This window comes from Elephas maximus, chromosome 22 (genome assembly GCF_024166365.1).
Source record: "Elephas maximus indicus isolate mEleMax1 chromosome 22, mEleMax1 primary haplotype, whole genome shotgun sequence".
NCBI classification, from domain to species: domain Eukaryota; kingdom Metazoa; phylum Chordata; class Mammalia; order Proboscidea; family Elephantidae; genus Elephas; species Elephas maximus.
Window position 1 is genome coordinate 76,733,640 of NC_064840.1, and position 20,537 is coordinate 76,754,176.

General features: G+C 41.4%; 1 protein-coding gene across 7 annotated transcripts in view; it reads right to left on the reverse strand.

Annotated features, from left to right (window-relative positions):
• Positions 1 to 20,537, reverse strand: part of MTUS1 (microtubule associated scaffold protein 1) — a 176,852-nt gene that overhangs the window by 147,087 nt on the left and 9,228 nt on the right. The window lies entirely within an intron of this gene.

Consider the following 20,537-nt stretch of genomic DNA (forward strand, 5'->3'; position numbering starts at 1 on the left):
CATGCCAAGAAGTCTTGCAGACAGGCTGTCTACACATGAAGTCAACCACTGCAAAAGACTAACTTCTCCTAAAAAAAAACACTCCTCCTCTTAACAAAGATAATTTTTTATTCTTCTGTAAACCTGGCCCATTCATGGAAGAAGGGTTGCCTCTGATGATTTATCTTCCAATGCTTAGAGTATCCAGTGCATTTAATCCAACCTACTTATTCTGTAAGGAGCCCTGACGGCGAAATGGTTAAGAACTCGGCTGCTAACCAAAAGGCTGGCAGTTCCAACCCACCCAGTGGCTCTGCAGGAGAAAAGGCCTGGCGATCTGTTTCTGTAAAGAGTACAGCCAAGAAAACCCTATGGGACAGTTTGACTCTGTTGCACAGGGTTGCCATGAGTTGAAATAGACTCAATGGCACCTAACAACAGCAACAACTTACTCTATATGTGCGAAAACTGAGGTTCGGAGAGAAGAATCTATAATTTCCAGTAACGCCTCTATTGTACACCTCCAGAAGCCACCATTCCATTCTGCTCTACGAAACAGAAACCCCAGGGGTACCATTTACACTAGAGATGATGCTAATGGCACCTCTCAGAACTGTGCAATCCAGCAGCCCCGATGACTCCCAAGTTCACACAATTATTTAGAGACAGAACCAGGGTTGGAAACTCTCTTTCCCATCCCTTCTTTGATTCACCACCATCATGACTCATAAAGGTAGGAAAGAAAGCAAATTTTAATGGTGCATTTGGGATGAAACCCCAATCTGTATCCTCTTTAACACTGTGCATTTAACCAGCTTAGATGAAATACCACAGATTTGCTAACAGCATCAAGAACATCAAACTTACTGAAAGGAAAGCCTGCGGAAACTAGAGACAAGCCTACAGAACAAAACAACCTAAAAAACACAAACTAAATGTACCAAAACGATATAAGGGATTAAACAGTCTCTATTCCAAAGCTCTTGATGAAACCAAGAGTAAATATTTCACATGTATTCCCCAAACTGGAATTCCTATTGTTCTCAACACACCATTGACTACACCACAAAGGAGATAAATAATGGAATTCACCACTATGACTGTGATACTGCATCTGCTAAAACAAAATTATCTGGCCCTATATCCTCGTAAAGGAGGCCAGCTTCTTCTGCGTTGATGTCATACCAAGGGAGCACTGCTGGCTGCAATCACCGATGCCAATTAAGATAAGAAACCAGTACATTCAGTACGAAGTCTCAAAGCAGATTGAATTTTTCTACAAAAGGAAACAAGGCCAAAAACTATACACACAGTATGGTCAGCTTCTTTTATAATCCAGTATCACTCCATGATAAAGAAGATCTAGGTACTAAGTAAAAAAAGGTTTCAGATTATTCAGTAAATAACCAGAGTACTTCTTCCAGTGTCTGACTCTGAACAACCATCTGTGATCCGACACAAAGGGATGAGGTATGGAGAAAGAAAATGGATTAAAGGTACCTGAGAAAGTATTTGCATGGGAACTACATAAAGATTATATATAACAAGACGACTTAATCCATATCAGAGAATCAAAAACCATTCAACTCCCCCAAAATACATTCATAAGGAAGATAAACAAAATGAACTACAATCACTCTTTGTTTCCTCAGGGTGTGTGCAGGCATACACACACACAACTCCCCCACCTCTTTCACCTTAGCTAACTTAGGCTGAGAAACTATTATTTCTCTGTATCCCCTGAACATAGAAGGGAGCCCTGGTGGTACAGTGGTTAAAGCAATGGACTGCTAACCAAACCACCCCTGTTTATCTCAACACAAACTTCTTAAGACTAAATAAATTGTAGAGAGCTAATAGGCAGTGCTACAAAATGAGGCCAAGGATCAGAAACTTTCATTCAAAAGGCACCACCAAAAACCAGAAAAGCTAATGACTTGACTTTGTGATACCTCAACGTTCCCAATCTACAGAATAGGAAAAAAATAATGTACCATCTATCTTGGAACGTTGGGGTCCCTCATGAACATAGGATACCTCAAATGTGAAATCCACAAATGTAGAGTCTACAGTAGAACAGTAACCATCCTCATGGACCAAACTGTGGCACCACACAGCTGCCAAGTAGGAGCTTTTCTGAGCTGGGCCGTCACATAGAAAGGATTCCTTTCTGCAAATGAACAAATATCTTAAATTCGTAAGCTCTGCTGTTAAAAAACTTCACTGAAATTCTCACTCGATCAACTTAAGGGTCATGATGTTGTTGTTAGGTGCCATCAAGTTGAGTTTCGACTCCTAGCGACCCCATGTGACAGAGTAGAAATGCCCCATAGGGATTTCCAGGTTGTAATCTTTTTTTCCTTTAGGATTTTATTTTTGGTGGCAATACTTAGAGCCAAAAAGACATCCATTCACATTTTCTACAGGGACAGCTCAACATCAGTTACACACTTCACATTGTGTCACCACTGTCACTGTCCCTACCCATATTGTTTCATCACCATTAGCTTAGGCTCTCTGCTCTTAGAGTTGTTTGTTCTTTAGATTAACTGTTGTCAGATTAAGCTCATATAGACAATTCTTTATAAGAACATTCTGCTCAACAAATTTTTTTATTAATGGGGGTAAACTGTTGTTAGTTTAACGACGATTTCATGGAATAGTTTCAGTTCAAGGTTTGACGATTACTTCTGGGCATTAGTTTCAGGGGTTCCCCCAGTCTTAATGGATCCAGTACGTCTGGTTTCCATATGATCTTGAAGCTCTGTTCTACACTCTCCCTCCTTTTGATCAGGATCCAGCTGTTGGTTCCTAGATCAAAACGTTCAGTAATGGTAGCCAATGACCCTCCATTTATCTTCTGGTCTCATGGTACAGGCAGTCCCTGGGTTACAAACGTCTGACTTACAGACAACTCAACTCATACTCGTCCTTTAATGTTACGAAAATTTGTCCTCACTTTAAGAAGACTGAACCAACCACTGCCCACAACTTCATCACAATCACCTTCACTTGTTGTAGTACAGCTTTTAAATCACCTAAAAAGCTCTGAACCTTTTCTTGCACTAAAATCAAAACCAAATCCACTGCCATCGAGTCAATTCCAACTCATAATGACCCTACAGAGTTTCCAGGGGGTAGCTGGTGGATTCCAACTGCTGACTTTTTGCTTAGCAGCTGAGCTCTTAACCGCTGTGTCACCAGGGCTCCTCTTGCACTGAAGTAAGGTTAAGTAAGAACCGTATGCACCTGCTCTGACTTGCCTACAAATTTTTAAAGACACACTCAGGAATGGATCTCGTTTCTAACCCTGGGACTGCCTGTAATGGGTGTAGTAGTTTATGTAGGCAATTAAAACTGCAGTCCATTTTCCTCTCCAGTTCCTGAGTCTCCTTCTCCCTCTGCTGCTCCAGGTGAATAGAGACCAATTGTTGTGTCTTGGGTGGCCGCTCGAAAGCTTTTAAGTTCTTAGGAGCTACTCACTGAACTAGGAGGTAGAACAGAGACTCTAAAAACATTAGGTCGGTTGACTAAATAGACCATAAGGCCATCACCCTAAACCTTAAAAAGAGTAAATTTATCATAATAATCAGGACAAGTGTGCTGACAAAGATTTTTTAGAGGTGGCTGCTCATGTTTAAGAGGGTACTAGGAGGAATATAGGGTCACTACGATTCAGAATCATCTCGATGGCAGCGGGTTTGGTTTGTTTGTTTTAGGAGGAATATCTGAACCCACAGCCAACAGTCACTGGGAGGTCAAGGCAGAGATCAGGGTGAAGACACCAACTGAAGTACCCTGGCCAACCCAACCTTGCTGGGACCTACAAATCAAAGTGAGCCCAAGATACGCAATTCAACACTGAGTCTCATGACCTAGGAACAGGCTGCTAGGCAGACATTCTAGAGTTAAGCCAAGCTGTCTAGGTTCATTCTGGGCCCCATGAGTCATTCAGGGCTAATGTTAATTCTGCCTCCAAACAAAACACGATGCAACTACCTCTGTACGGAACAGGCCCACTCAAAGCTCACGTAATAAGGACCTCCTTCTCCAGGGTAAAATTGGCTTCAATTAGATTGTGTGGTTTCTGAGAATACAAGCCGTATCATGGACTTCCTTGTATTTACAAAAATCTCTGGTATGTTTATATAAAGTAAGCATTCAACAAACATACGCTGAAAAAAGAGATTTTCTTAGCTATCCATTAAATATCACTCATGGGTGATGGATCAAGAGCACATGGTAAATAGCTATTTTAGAATCCAAACACAAATGTAAACAAACAACAAAAAAAAGTGTAATACATCTCCCTTTCTTTTAAGACCTAATCGGAATTGCCCTTTGGGCAGCAATTTCAACAGTCATAAAATAGATTTTATGTAACCCTACTTTATATGGAAAACTGAGTGTGGACTCAGTTCACAACCACCCCACCCTTCTCTGAGAACAGTACCTTCTACTCACTGAGGTGAGGCCTACTGTACAAACTACAGTTAATTAGTCCAAGAGTTGACACCTACTTCAAATGGGGCCAGATTCTCTCCTCCCCAGGGTTTGAAACTGAGACAGCGAATGAGGAACAGTGTGTCCCTGAAACTGGAAAAAAAAAAATTTTTTTTGTTTTTTTTTTTTTTAGGCCCTATGGAGCAACCACCCTCCTCCTCCATGTTCTCAGGAATAGAGGACATCCATACAGAGAGAAGAATGCTAACAATGTACCAAGAGAAGGAGAAATGGAAAACCATAAGATGGATGGACTGTTTATCTGACTTGGTTCTTGACAACTTCCCTGACACTGGGTTCTGAGAAACACTCCATACCCTTAGGACACCCGTCCATTTTTTGTGTATAAGTTAGCTTGAACTGATTGCTATTACTTTCAGTTAACGGTCTTAAGTAAACTGTTTCCAAGAATATATCATAGGAGAAACTTTAAACAGGATTTTTAGCATATTTTCTTACAACTGTGATGACTTAGAAACAATTTAAATGTCAACAGCAGGGGACTGATTAGAAAATTACAATACAGTGATTCAATGGAATACAACTTTTAGAAACTATGCAGCTTACAAAACAACTACGAAGACCATTTGTGTTTTATGATTACAACCAGTAAAATACATAGAAAACAAATGCAGGAAAATGAGAACAGTAGGTGTGAATGAATGGAGCAAACGTGGGTTACTACTGTTGTTTTAACTTCCTGTCTGTGTTATGAATTACAGAGGTCCCTGGGTGGTGCAAACGCCTAGCCTGAATGTTGGCATTTCAAACCCACCCAGAGGCACCGTGGAAGAAAAGGCCTAGCGATCTGCTTCTGTAAAGACTGCAGCCAAGAAAATACTATGGGGCAGTTCTACTCCGCAACACATGGTGTCACCATGAGTCAGAACGGACTTGACAAGAACAGGTTTGGTTTTTGGTTTGGTTATTAAGTACAACTAGGAAGAAAAGTCTCATAAATTAGGACTATTTTGATCTTCTTTATATCTGAAGAAGACACAACTGGCTGCATGGAGAGCCAGATGTATGTGGACAGCCGTGAGACCTAGCCCTAGGAAAAGATGCTCTTTGGGTTTGTGTTATGGTGCACTCTCCCTACAGCCCTACAGTCTGTCACACAGGTCACGTGTTCTCTCTCACAAACTGGCCAAAAATCTGATTCCAAATAAACTGCCTACCCTGAGTTTCTATCTTCCAGCTTACATGCTTTGCTGCTTCTGGTCTGTCTCTGTCTCAATTTAATAACTATGTTACCATTATATTCTTCTACCATTTCTGAAGCCATTTCTAATTTCGTAAAGAGGAGCTAAAGGACTAATAATGATAACATTAGTGCTTATTGAACACTTACTGTATATGCCTGGCTCTGTTCTAAGTATCCATCACATAAATAACTCATTGAATCTTTATAATATTATTATGAGATGAGAAGGACTAAGACACAAAATGGTAAAACTACTTGCCCAAAGTCCAGCAATTAGCATATGGCAAAGACAGGACTCAGTCAGATACCAGGACCCATGGTCTTCAACGACATTTATTGAGTCTTAGTATATATATCGAGGACTGAGCTAGATATTTGAGACATGTTAGCTCTGCTCTTGCCAATCCCTTTCGTCCCGTGCTACGGCCATATTTAACTAACCGCCTACCACACAGCGAGCTCCCAGAATGCACCAGGGCTCTCCACCTCACATTTTTACAAACAGTTCTCCCCCGACTTAGCACTAACACTTATGTGTTCAATGTTCAGCTTTCCTTGACTCCAAGTTTTGTTTGGTGTTCCTGTTATAACGCTTATCTTTTATCACATGCTATTGTACTTGCGAAAACCCTGGTGTGTAGTGGGTAAGAGCTACAGCCGCTAACCAAGCAGTCAGCAGTTCAAATCCACCAGGCACTCCTTGGAAACTCTATGGGGCAGTTCTACTCTGTCCTACAGGGTCGCTATGAGTCAGAATCGACTTGACAGCAACAGGTATTTTTGGTTTATTGTACCTGCCGATCACACCTGGTGCTGAGCTTCCTGATGGCTGGGACTGTGAATTATTCACGTCTGAAGCCTTAGTACTTACAGTGTTTGGCAAGTACTAAACACTCAATGGATGTTTGAAGAATTACTAAAGGAATGGATCCTCACAACCAAGGCTTCCAGAGTTAAAAATAAATGGACTCCACCAAAGTTGAAAGCTTCTGCTCTTTGAAAGACACTGTTAAGAAAACAAAAGGTCAAGCCACACAGTGGGAGAAAATACCTGCAAAACATACTTGCTAAAGAATTTGTATCCAGACTATATAAAGAGCTCTAGCAATTCAATATTAAAAACAACTCAATCAAAAAATGGACAAAAGGACTAATGGACCACAACTACCACACCCTCCACCAGACTGAGTCCAGCACAACTAGATGGTGCCCAGCTACCACCACCAACTGCTCTGACAGAGATCACAATACAGGATTCCAGACAGAGCTGGAGAAAAACGTAGAACAAAATTCTAACTCACAAAAAAAGATCAGACTTACTGGTCTGACACAGGCTGGAGAAGCTCCAAGAATATGGCCCCCAGACACCCTTTTAACTCAGTAGTAAAGACACTCCCGAGATTCACCCTTCAGCCTAACATTAGACAGGCCCATAAAACAAAATGAGACTAAAGGGCACACCAGCCCAAGGGCAAGGATGAGAAGGCAGAAGGGGACAGGAAAGCTGGTAATATAGAACCCAAAGTCGAGAGGAGAGAGTGTTGATATGTCCCGGTGTTGTCGACCAGTGTCACAAAACAATATGTGTATTGTTTAACGAGAAACTAATTTGCTCTGCAAACCTTCACCTAAAGCACAATAGAAAAAAGAAAAATGGACAAAGAAACGAAGGAGACATTTTCCACGGAAAATGTACAAATGACAAACAAGTACATGAAAAGGTGCTCAACATAATCTGCCCTAGGGAAAATGCAAACCAAACCGCCAATGAAATCCAGCACACACCAGTTACAGTGGCTAAAAGTCTTAAAAGCTGAAACTATCGAGTGCTACAGAGGATGTACAGGAAATGAAAGGCACTTACGTTGCAAAATGGTCACTCCAGAAAACCGTCTGGCATTTTCTTAGAAAGTTAAATATATGCTTTTCTACACAAAATTGAACATTTAAAAAAACAAAACAGTTGCCTTCTAGTCAATTCTGACTTTTGGCAATCCTATGCGTTTCGGAGTAGAACTGAAGGTTTTCAATGACTGCAATCTCTCAGAAGCCTTTCTGCTGAGGCACCTCTGGGTAGATCTGAACAGCCAATCTTTGGGTTTTAGTAGCCAGACGTGTAGCTTTTGTGCCACCCACGGATGCCAAAATTAAATATAAGACCCAGAAACTGCACTCCTAGGTATTTACCCAAATGAAATGGACCCATGTTCACACAAAAGGCCAGCAGGTGAATGCCTACAGCAGTTTTAGTCACAATTGTGAAAGGCTGGAAATAAGCCAAATGTCTACCACTGGTGGTTTAAAAACAAAAAATTTCAATACCATGAAAATACCACTCAGCAATAAAAAGGAACAAACCAGTGATACACACAACAACATAAATGTATTTCAAAGGCATATGCTGAGGGAAAGATGGCAGACACAAAAGACGACGCACTGTATAATCCCATTTATATGATACTCAGGAAAGGGCAAGACCATAAGGATAGGACTCAAATCAGGGGTTGCCTGGAAATGGCAGAAGGGCACTGAAAAGGGCACAACTAAACTTTTGGGGGTGACAGACATTTCTATATTTTAAGGGTGGTGATGGATACACAATTGTATGTGTTTGTCAAAATTCACTGAACTGTACACCTAAAAAGGGAGAATTCTGCTATATGTATAATATGACTCAATAACTCATTGATGTCGAGTCAAGTCCAACTCACAGTGACCCTCCAGGACAGAGGTAAACTGCCCTGTAGGGTTTTCAAGGAGCAGTTGGTGTATCTGAACTGCCGACCTTTTGGTTAGCAGCCGAACTCTTAACCACTGCACCATCAGGGCTCCATGACTCAGTAAACCTAAGTTAAAAATAAAGACACTGAGCTTGGAAATCAAGCCAAAGCTGCTTAGAAACCTCTTAAAACATCCCTTTTCCAGTACTGGATGACATCTACTCATCAAGCTTATGAAGTGTCTATCACATGCCAAACACTCTGCTAGGTCCTAGTACGGAGGGAACAAAATAGGCCACAAATAAATCCAAATATGCCAACAGAAACTGAAGTCAGTGATGAAAAGCACAGGCACTCTGGTAGCTACTTAGGGAGTGGGGTCAGGGACGGTCTCTCTGAGGAAGTCACATTTTACTGAGATCTGAGGAACGAGCAGCAGGTAAGGAGTCAAAGAGCAGAAACACTTCTAAATGTAACAGCATGTCAACAGCCTACAGCAACTCAACTGCTTAAACAGATTTAGTGTTGTTACATTTTAATATTTTGGAATGATGGGAAAGAAAAAACTAGTTGCAATCGAGTGGGTTCTGACTCATGGCCATCCCACGTGTGTCAGAGTAGAACTGTAAGTTCCACAGGACTTGCCAACGGCTGATTTTTCAGAAGCAGACCATAATGTATTTCTTCCAAGTTGCCTCTGGTGGAACTTTACTGCCAACCTTTCAGTCAGCAGTTGAGTGCACTAACCATCTGCCCCACCCAGGGATGTCATGATGAGGGCTGGGGGCTCTAAATAAGACGAGGTGTCTGGAAACCACACTGTGAGGTGGTGCTAGGAGATGTAAAGAAGTGCTTTGGATTTTAGGGACCCTCCAAAAGAATTATGGTTCCTTCCCCCTTTGCTAATACTTCAAAAATAATTAATAGAATACATGTATTTGCTTGAAATAAGGTTCCCTATTATTGCCAGGTGGTATTGAGTCAATTCCAACTTGTAATGACCCAATAAACCAGGGTAGAATGGCCCCATCCAGTCTCCTAGGCTGTAATATTTAAGGGAACAGATCTCCAGGACCTTTCTCCCACAGAGCAGCTGGTAGGTTCCAACTGCCAACTCTTCTGTTAGCAGCCAAGTGCTTAACCACTGAGCCACCAGGGCCTAATGGTAACGAAATCACACGCTCTGGTTGTCCTTTACAGAGATTTGTGGTTAATGTTTCTACTTTTGGCTGAATTTGTCATGGTTTATCTACCACGGTTACCTCAAGTTTATCAAAGGTTCTAAGCAATGATTTCACACAAGCACACACACACATACACACACTCTTTCAAAAAAGTGAACAAACATGGTAAACAAAACCCTTCACACTGTGGGGTTCCTGCTTGAAGACCCCTGCTTCACTTGCTTCAGGAATACTCTCTATCTTGGTTTTCCTCTGAAACTCACAGGCTGCTCCTTGGAACTTGCCTCTGTCGGACTCTTCTCTGGCCAACCTCCAAATTGGAAGTACTGCGGGCTCAGTCCCTGGACTGCTTTTCTTCCCACACTCACATGTTGCTATAAATACACTGTTTGACAGCAACTCTCGGCAGCATTATCTCCAGTCTGGACCTTTCTTCTAAGCTCCGGACTTGGATATATGGCTGCCTGTTTAACATCTCTATTTTGCATATTTAACAGGGGCTCACATTTAACACTTCTAACAGAGAACCCCAGGTTTCCCTATCCCCACCAACTTTCTTCTTCCCCCAGTGTTGCTGATTCTCAGTTAAAGATACCACCACGTACCCAAGACCTAAGATCAAAAATCTAGGAGTCAACCTTGAGTTCTCTCTTTTTCCTCTCATCCCAATGGCAACTCCCATAGAGGCTTCCTTCAAAATATACACCAAACACAACTATTTCTCACCCCACCACTCCCAAGGTCCGAGCCATCACTGTCTCTCTCATGGATAACTAACTGGGTCCATCATTTGCCTCTTGACCATTACAACATACTCTCCACCCAAGAGCCTGAACGATCCTCATGAACTGTAACTCAGTTCACGCCAGTCCCCTCTGAAAACCTCTAATGGCCTCCTATCCAGCTTAAGATTCGCAAAGGGGGCCACTGCTATAGAACAATAATTAGCAACAGGTCAACCTTCCTGTGCTAAAGGTTACCAGAAACATCTTCAAAGGCAAAAGCCACCACAAGAAGCAAATGATGCTGCTTACACTTAACGGTCAACCATGAGATGCTGTGGGAGAATTCCCGAAGATTAATAGCCATCCATTCCTAAATCAATACATGTTCAAACAGAATACTGTCCTCCGCGTATCTACTCAGACCTCTACAGGATCCTGAAGGCCGGGAGGCAAAGGGTAATCTTGGCCTTTTGACCACTGCTGGTATAACTGCATGGTGTCTAAAGGATCTGGTTTCATTCAAAATAGAAAAAAAGAAGTCTCTAAGCTAAGTATCAGGTTTCTAGTATGTTATACCCAATCAGAAAATAGCTACCGTTCTTAAAAGATTATTTTATGCCTCAATTCCAGATTGAAGCTTCTTCTAGAATCTATGGCTCTAACACAGATTTAGCAACCTACGTACCTAAAGAATTATTAGTATGTTAAACAATCCTCCCAGAAACTTCAAATTAAAATGGGTAGCTCTTTGTTTAAATGACCTGTTGTCTACAGTTTTGAAACAATGCTTCGCTTTGTGTTGCCAGGCCCTAAAGGAAACAAGATGTGTTTGTTAGTTTCCATTTTCCAGACTTACCATGGCAAACAATACAAAATAATTTCTTGCAAATTAGAAACATCTAGAAATACATCCCAGTAAGCCCAGCCTCATAAAAATAACCTCCCATATTTATTTTTACTGCTTCTAAAAATTAAAAAGGTCCCTCACTAAAACTTTGACTTCCCCCTACCCAAGCCAGTAGGAACTCATTCACTCTCACCCACCCTCCCCACCTGTCCACGTCCTTTCTATCTCTGTGGTCATCACCTGGCAGAAGGAAGGTAGCAGCGGATCGGTGCCATTTACTCCCACCTCCTAACTGGAACTATTTTTAGGTCGGCAGCCCCTCTCTGATTCCTAACTTGGCCCTAGGTAATTGGGAGACAGTCTTCAGAAGCCAGGCACGTCCCTCTGCTGCCACAGGAAGAATCACCTGAGGTTGCAAAAAAAAGACAAGACTTCGGTCTAAGGATAGAGAGGTCATGACCTCTACAACGAACTCCCCACCGCCCCCTTCCCACCCCCACTGCCCTCAGATGGCAAGACTTGTCAGGCTCCCATTTCAAATGTGTAACCCTTGCTGTCCATGATTTCACGAGGCTAAAAAAATCAAAGCTGAAAGAGATTTACTACTCTTATAAAGATTTTAAACCGTGTGCTAGCAAATTTAAAACAACTCACTGATGAGATTATTTTCCTGAAACGTCATGTTTATCTGCAACATTTGAGATTTCAAATTTGGGTAACAGCCTTGGCAAGAGGGAAGTGTTGATAAAAATACCCCCCCCCCAAATTTTTAGACACCCTTCAAAAAAGGAATAGCATACCAAGATGGTGTAGTAAGTAAAATATCTCCTCGTGCTATTTATAAATACAACCATACACTATAACATCTTTAATTGCAATAGGCCTACCAGAAACACTAAATATATCTGATGTTAAAACTACACACCATCCACAGCTACACCTCTACAAAAGTCAGCTAGGGTAACACGAGGAGCCCTGCTGGCACAGTGGTTAACAGCTCAGCTGCTAAGCAAAAGGTCAAATCCACCAGGCGCTCCTTGGAAACCCTGTGGGGCAGTTCTACTCTATCCTATAGGGCCACTATCAGTCAGAATCAACTTGACAGCAACAGGTTTGTTCGTTTTTAATAGTAACATGAATTTTAAGAAAAAGCTTAAGGTCAATGTTTGGTTGGTTTTTCCATCTCACCACTAAAATGATGCATCAGAACCTCAGAGCAGACTTAAAGGTGAATGTTTTAACAACTGAAATTTGATGGGAGAGCAAATCCAAAAACATACAGTAAAAAAGATACTTGTGTAATCCATTGCACGTCTTTCCTCCTAGGACATCATGACACAACAAGATTGATTTCTTTCATTTATGCCTGCCTTGGATTTTGTTAACTGTACACCTTTTCGGAGCCCACAAGTCTACAGTGTCGAAAACATCTGCTCTCCAGATTTCTACCACTGACATGAAATGAAGACCTCGTGAGAACGTTAAGGATAACCCATTAGTTCTAGTGTCTGCGTGGACAATCTGCGTTGCCTCAGAGCTGCAGGTCCAAGGAATACAGATGATTCACTCGCTGAGTCTGGCTTTGGCCATTAGCATCTGCTTATCAGTTATCAGGAAGGAGTCTCTGGCCTGGAGGGTGAGCACACCTCTGCCTGTCAGGTGTCTTCCCCTCCCTCCACTCCAGAGCTGATTCTGCAGGGACTGCTACAGGGAGTGTGCCAGGAGAACAAAGCAACACAACGTGGACCTCAGGGTGCCACAAACCCAGCCACATCCCCACCCTCATCCTCGTGCACCAAGATGAGCAGAACAAAACCTCACTGCTCCCGGAAAGACTACTTTTTATATTTCTAAGATGAGAGTGTGGGAAGAGGGAGTCTACAGGATCTTAGAATCTGTGCTCAACAGATATGGAGGAAAACACCATGGAGATGTGGCATAATTGTTATTTTAAAAAAAGAAAAAAATAATATGCCTATTGTGCTGTGAGAAGAGCCTGGAAATTGACAAGTGGGCTTCATTTAGCTGTATATCTCTAAGGCTAATGTGTGCAGCACAAAGCCTTCAGCTTCATGAATCGGTCCTCGAGTCTGGCTCCCAATTGTAAGATGACCCGACCATAAAAAAAAAAAAATGACCATACTGCCTTTAAAATCACTGTTACATGAAAGTCAGTCAAGAATTGAGTCTTTCAATAACTATTCTCAGCAACGAATTCTCAACAGAAACTGTGCTATGCTGACTGCATCCTTAACGGCAATCAGGAGCACCAACAAACTCCAAACTGACTGGGGCCAGGACTACAGTTCTTTTACTCACAGGTCTGCAGGCCCGGACAGCATGACAGGTTGGCTCAGAGTTTAAAGGCCACGAGAAAAGGCCAGCGATGATTGTGGTGGAGACATGCAGTCAGAGCAATGTTCTCCCCATGCTCACTCAGTGAGTATTTGTGGGACCAGAGAGCTCACCTTCAGGAAAAGGAGGAGGATGGCCAAGAAAATTCAGTTCAGGCCCAGACCACGTCACCACATTTCTTTGGATTACTCAGGAACTTACCACCTTACACCAATTCGTACTGCTTCGTATCAGGAGTATACTTTTCAGAAAGAAAATCAAAGCAGAATTTTGTTGAAGACTGTCTCCTAATAAAGTTGACAAGCTTTGTGGAGTGAGGATGACCTAATGCCTGAAAAACTGTCTGAAGCCTTTGAATGTCAGAAAGCCTTGTGAGAGAAAAAGCTGTATAAACACAGCATTCGGCTCGTGAAGGGGGTGACAAGGAGGGGCCAGCTCTCTCTGACACGTTGTCAATTCCTGCTCCTTCAACCTCCGTCAGCAAAGCAAGCAGAGCCAAGATGGACTGGGCAGCTAGCTCCTCCATGGATAAAGATAACTCCAGCACACGGCCAATCAAAGTCCACAAAGTCTTCTCACACGACCTCCCCGCTGACAGGCCGTGGTACAGACAGGTCACGCGACAGTCACCTTTCTGCTACCTCTACCCTTTAGAGATGTTAAACCTGACGTTTCCAGAAATTAAGTACTTTGCCCAAGAAACAGAGTTAATAAATACCAGCAATGGACGTTAAACCCAGTTCAAATGTGTACTCTTGATCACTCGCCACCCTCCTTCCCACAATAATAAAATTCCCTAACATTTGGTAGCTCTATAGGCCACAGACCCCAAAGTCACCTGCCATGGAGGGTACCTATCACTCATGGAGGGCTTCATGGTTACTCAGCCAGAAATATCTCAGCCTCATTTTCCTCATCTGTAAAAATCGAGACGATCCATCTCATAGGGTTGTTCTCAAGACTTACGTGAAAATATTTGGAAACTTTTAAACTCATATACAATTGATATTTGCTATTACAATGTCAACAACCTTGTGAGAGAAACTATTACTATCTCCACTGCAGTGACGAAGAAAGTTTAGTAAATTGCTCATATGGCCGATGGAATTTTCTGGTGTGACAGGGAAGTTCTATCTTTCAATTGGAGCATTGGTTACGAAGATATATATTTGTCAAAATTCAGATAATATACATTTAAGCATTTGAATTATAGTATTGAAGACTTGAATACGCCATGGACTACCAGAAGAAGGAACAAATCTGCCTTGGAAGAAATACAGCCAAAAATCTCCTTAAAGTGAAGAGGGCGAGACTTCGTCTCACCTACTTTGGACACTTTATCGAGAGGGACCAGTCCCCAGAGAAGGACAACACGCTTGGTGAAATAAAGGGCCAGTGAAAAAAAGGAAAACCCACAACGAGATGGACTGACACAGTGGCTGCCACAATGGGTTCAAACTTAGCAACGATTGTGAGGATGGCACAGGACTGGGCAGTGTTTTGTCGTGCTGTACGTAGGGTCGCTATGAGTTGGAACTGACTCAGCAGCACCTAACAACAATATATTTAAGCTAGGTGTTTTCCATGGCACCTCATTTTTTCTCAAAACAAAATTTTTTGAAGATCACGTGACCAGTAAACAACACTGTGCATTGTGGAACATATGCATTTATTCATCTACTTTAGGACCTAGAGACGTTTTTCCTGGTTCTTGTTCTGGAATCTACTCCCCAACTAATCCCTTCCTACCCAGCTGAAAATCTTGAACGTTGACCACACCTCCTGACTACCATTTTTTACCTGGTCTCATGGACATCAAACCTGCCCTGTTTACTCAGAACCTTCTGCTTTACTGTTACCTCTAATATATTCACCTAGACCTTCCAAGAGAAACAGGTCTCTGGCCATGACCTGCAGAGCATTACAGCCACAGACCTGAACAACCACCTTGACAAGCAGGTTAGGACCACATACCAAATGCCTACAGTTCAAACCAAAAGACATCTGAGATTCTAAAAGATATTTCCTAGTCTAAGTCAGCATTCCTTCAACAATGTATCGAACATCTAAATATATGGCGCTATTATTTTTTATTCTAAGCAATCCTCATAGAAAAGTGAACAAAATAAAGTTCTTGTACTCCTGAATGTTGCATCATATTGCAGACAATTTTCAGAATTCCATCAACAAGAGAGCTTTTTCATGAAAACACGTATGAGAGGGTAAACACAGTAGAACTGAGTCCAGGATACACCAAACCCACTGCCAATTCCGACTCACAGCAACTCTGTAGGTCAGAGTAGAACTGCCCCAAAGGGTTTCCAAGACGTGGCTGGTGGATTCGAACTGCCAACCTTTTGGTTAGCAGCTGAGTTCTTAACCACTGCACCACCAGAGCTCCGGGATATTGTTGAACAAATTAGAAAGGATTGTCCTTATACAAGTAAATAACTAAAACCAAACCACTGTTGACGTCCAGTGCCTATCAAAGGCAGCTGTCGCAGGACTGGATGGTGGCCTAAATAATTTAGACACAGAGTTTGTATCCTTTCTGTCTCTAAATTATGTGCAGCTAGTTAAAGATGTTATTCAAAAGTTAGCGCAGGTTGTTTGAAGGAAATGGGGAGATACCTGGTGAGCAAGGCAGAGTTTAAAACTGAAAGGAACTCCTTCCTGAAGTGTTAAACGACCATGAACAGTTTCTTATTTAGTCTTTCAGACAGTTACCACATCTCTCCAAAGTCCACTTGGCTAAAAGGAAATAATTTTCCATCTGAATCATGCCAAGACCAACTGAAAAGTGCCATTATATATGTGTAGTTACGCAAGCTGGCACCCTGCCTCATGCCTCCCAACCCTCATTAAACATCAACTTCCTTTACCTGAGAAGGATTACTGATAGTTAGGCTTTCCACCAGCAAATAAGATTTCTTAAACAGAAGGTCAATGTATGCATACACCTAACACAGAAGTGGCAGCCCAAAGGAAGGGCCAGCCTCCAAAAAGGGGCCTGCTTATAAAGTCCTAAGGCTGTACATTCTTTACAGGTCACTTTGGAGGAGAGAACTGATGACCTTTAGGCTTAAAACCAGGACGGATGACCAAGGTGTATCTAGAGGGTCGCTATGTGTGGTAACTAACTCAATGGCAGCGGGTTTTTTTTTTTTAACTGTAGCTTAATGAGGCATTCTTCTCTTCCCAGTTCTGACTGATACCAGGCCTCACATCCCAGTTAAATTTCCCTGTGGGATTACCTCCATCTGCTCCTCTAATGACCTGTCATGATGTAGCTTCAAATAATGAAACAGGACTCAAAATGCCTATAGAAAAAATAAAAAAATTAAAACAAGCGTTTGTCCCTATTCAACAGACATGACCTCAGTTGTTAATCTGTAAAATGAGATACAATCAAGTCAGTCAGATCATTGTCCTAGTAGATTTTATTAGGTTCTTCTTGTAAAAGCAGTCTGAAAACTATAAAATCTTAAGAGAAATGTAATCTACCACTGTAATGACCTTCCTTGTCAACTTTCCATTTGTGCTACTAATCTAAATGGCTTACAACGTTTAGCATTCCGTTTTACATTCTGTGGTTAGAAAATGGAAAAATAACTAACCATAATTCTAAGTTATGTCATCTGAAATTTTATATATCCAAACTGTTACGTGACTTTGATCCCACCTCAGCACTGATACACAGAAAATGCCAGGAACAGTAATTTATTATCTCTATGGAATTAAAGGAGCCCTGATGGCAAAGTAGTTAAGAGTTCAGCTGCTAACGAAAAGGTCGGCAGTTCGAATCTGCCAGTTGCTCCCTGGAAACCCTATGGGGCTAGTCAAGTAACAGTATCATACTGGGAGTTGGGAATGGGCTGAGAGGAAAAAGATGGGTCCTAGCTCAAGTTTCCTAACTTACTAACCATAAAAAAAAAAAAAAAAAAAAATCCAAACCATTCTGGTCCCCAATTCGGTCATCTATAAAACAAAGCTCTCACAAGCCATCCTGCCCAAACCACAGGGTTGATGCAGTAATTGAATTAAAGTGTTCTTACAGCAGGCTCGTATTTACAAAGCACTTTCCAAAAGCATGGATTTATTATTTTACTTTGTTTGAAAGATAAAAATTCCGAAGTATTTTCATATTTAAATATATGAGTGGTAATGCCTTACAGGAAAAGTCTCCCATATGAACATAGCTGGACTAAGTTACAGGTTAACATTGGTGCTTTAAAATCCACAAGTGATTTATTGGTTCAAAGTGATGACTCAACTTTAAGTGCTTTTAAAATGTGCTGATAGCAAACTGGCCACAATTTACAGACCTTAGCAAAGATGAAAGTATCTGCTGTGACGCAGAGAATAAATAAAACTACAGCTCAAATATGACAAAAGATCAGGAAGCCACAAAAGTCAAATTCTAAAGCAAACCAAGGGGTGACCAAGCTTGAATCCAAGAACAAATAATCTCAAAGGTGACTGGTACAAATCAATTTTTTTTTTTTTTAAATGAGGGAAAGTTATCACAGCTATCACGCCTAGAATTTAACTGCCAACAAGAACACCGGGAGACAAAAGCAACACCTCCACCCAAGCTGAGTTGGGTATATTAAATAAAACTCCTATCTGGGTTCTGGGTATCCATGATTCTGAAGAGGCTTAAAACAGGACACAAAGTAACATCACCAGCATCTGTTGTTACCCTTCTCTATACCTGTTACTGCTGCCCCCAGAAGACAGGTCTCATCCCCGCTGCCCTGATGAGGAAGCAGGGGTGCAGAGACAGTAACGTAACTTACCCAAGGCCTCTCGGAGGTGAACACAGTTGGGCTGCATTCCTGCACCAAATGTTCTGGATACCGGCAACATTTTTTTCCAATTCTATAACAAAGTATGTCTCCAGGATTTCATGCTTCAGGAGAGCAAACACCAGCCAACTGTTTGGAATACCTCTCTCTATTTGTTGTTTTATTCCAAATTCAATAAAAATGGAGGGAGGAAAGAAGAGAAAAGCAATACTCTGCCCTGGGAGGGGGAAGGGGTTAATTATTCAAGTTCAAAACAACTTATACTGTATAACTAGATGACGATTTTCATTTGATTATGTAACTACGAGGCTACAAATTTTAAACATTTGGTTTAACAAGATATAACCAGCATTTTCTAGCATGATAGATGTATGTGCAGTATTTAAAATAGTCTAAAGTTTTTCATAAAAAGAAAAGTGCGGGTTTTTTTTTGTTTTTTTTTTTTCCTGCCACCATCTCCTCGTCATTGACCGGAACCACTCTTCTCATACTGAAGTTAAAATTATTAAATCCACCTGCACACTCACCATTACTATTCCCATAAAGCAAGATGAGAAACTTTTAAGCATTCAAAAGAAAATTCAAATACTTCTTTTATTGAATTAAATTCAATAACCCATTCTAGTGAAGCCTCAAAAAGGTTTAAAGAAATGCAAAGCTACTTGGAAACAATAAAAATTTGCTTAAAAAAAAAAAATCCTAGACAAAAAGTCATCTGATTTTCTCTGTAAGATGTAAATACATACTTCTCTAAACACAAAACAACCCAAGTCTCTAGTCAAGAGCAACTGTCAACTGTGGCTGTCTGTGCAAATGGAGAATGTGAAAAGTATCACAACTGGAATTAATTCTGAACAAATATTTACATAGGGGTATGCCAGATGTTCTGAAAATGGTACTTCAAAATGAAATAGAAAGTGTAACGCAGAAGGAGATGGGAACCTCAGCACCTTCAGGCTCTACTTCCGGCTGCTCCTGACAGCATTGGCCTTCAGAAGAATGCAAGACTGAGCTGCCTGCCCTCTCTCTGCTGGCTGAATGTGCCAAGGTGGAGCTGGGGTGGGGCAGGGAGGAGGCCAAAGAGGAAAGTAGAGAAAAAAAGCAGTAAGGAAATGAGTATCTCTGATTTCAAAGACCTGCTTAGTAGCTTTGACCAACTGAAGAAAGAATTTCAAAACTCCCCTGACCCTCAGAGCTCTAGATAATTTATTCCAGGCAACATGTGGTATAAATAATTATAAGAGTTCTAACCGAGCATCATCAGGTTTAAACTCTATCCTCAAGAAGCTTATAACTCAAAACCAAACCCACTGCTGTTGAGTCAATTCTGACTCACAGTGACCCCATAGGGTTTCCAAGACTGTACATCTCTATGGAAGCAGACAGCCACATCTTTCTCTCACAGAGCCACTGGTGGTTTTGAACCGCCGACCTTTTGGTTAGCAGTCGATCACTTTAACCACTGCACTACCTGGGCTCCTTCAAGAAGCTTATAAGATGTAACAAAAAGTTATGAAAGGTAACCAAATAAAATTATTTAAAGAAAGTAAGTGAAAAAATGCCACAGAATACAGTGTGTCTCAATATGGTGAGAAGGAAAAGAGTAATAGTGATTAATGATAAGAATTCTTTAGATAACCCGAATGTCAATACAGCCTCATGCTTACCAAAACGTAGTCAAGATTGTCAGCTGTTGTTAGTAAAGACTGTTAGTTGTGAGCTGCCCCAACTCATAGCACAAGGGAACAAAACGCCCCCCAGTCTTGCGCCATCCCCACCATCGGCTACAGATCAGGCCACTGTGATCCAGAGGGCTTTCTTTTTATTTTATTTTGTTTTTGTGGTCGAGAACATACACAGTACATACACTAATTCAACAGTTTCTACATGTAAAATTCAGCGACATTAATTACATTCTCTGAGTTGTGCAAGCACTCTCACCCTCCTTTTCTGCGTTGTCCTTCCCCTGATAACTTCCTGCCCCCTAAGGTTCCGATCTCATCTTCCCAGCTGCTGTTGGAAATTTTACCTTGTGGAGACAATTCCTAAAAGAACATAATGCTTACGGCAGACATTTTTTTACTAGTTAAACTATGGTTTTAAGAAGACTTTACGAAGTATTCTCAGTTTAAGGTTTAAAGATTATCTCGGGGCAATAGTTTCAGGAATTCATCCAGCCTCCATGGCTCCAGAAAGTCTGGAGTCCATGAGA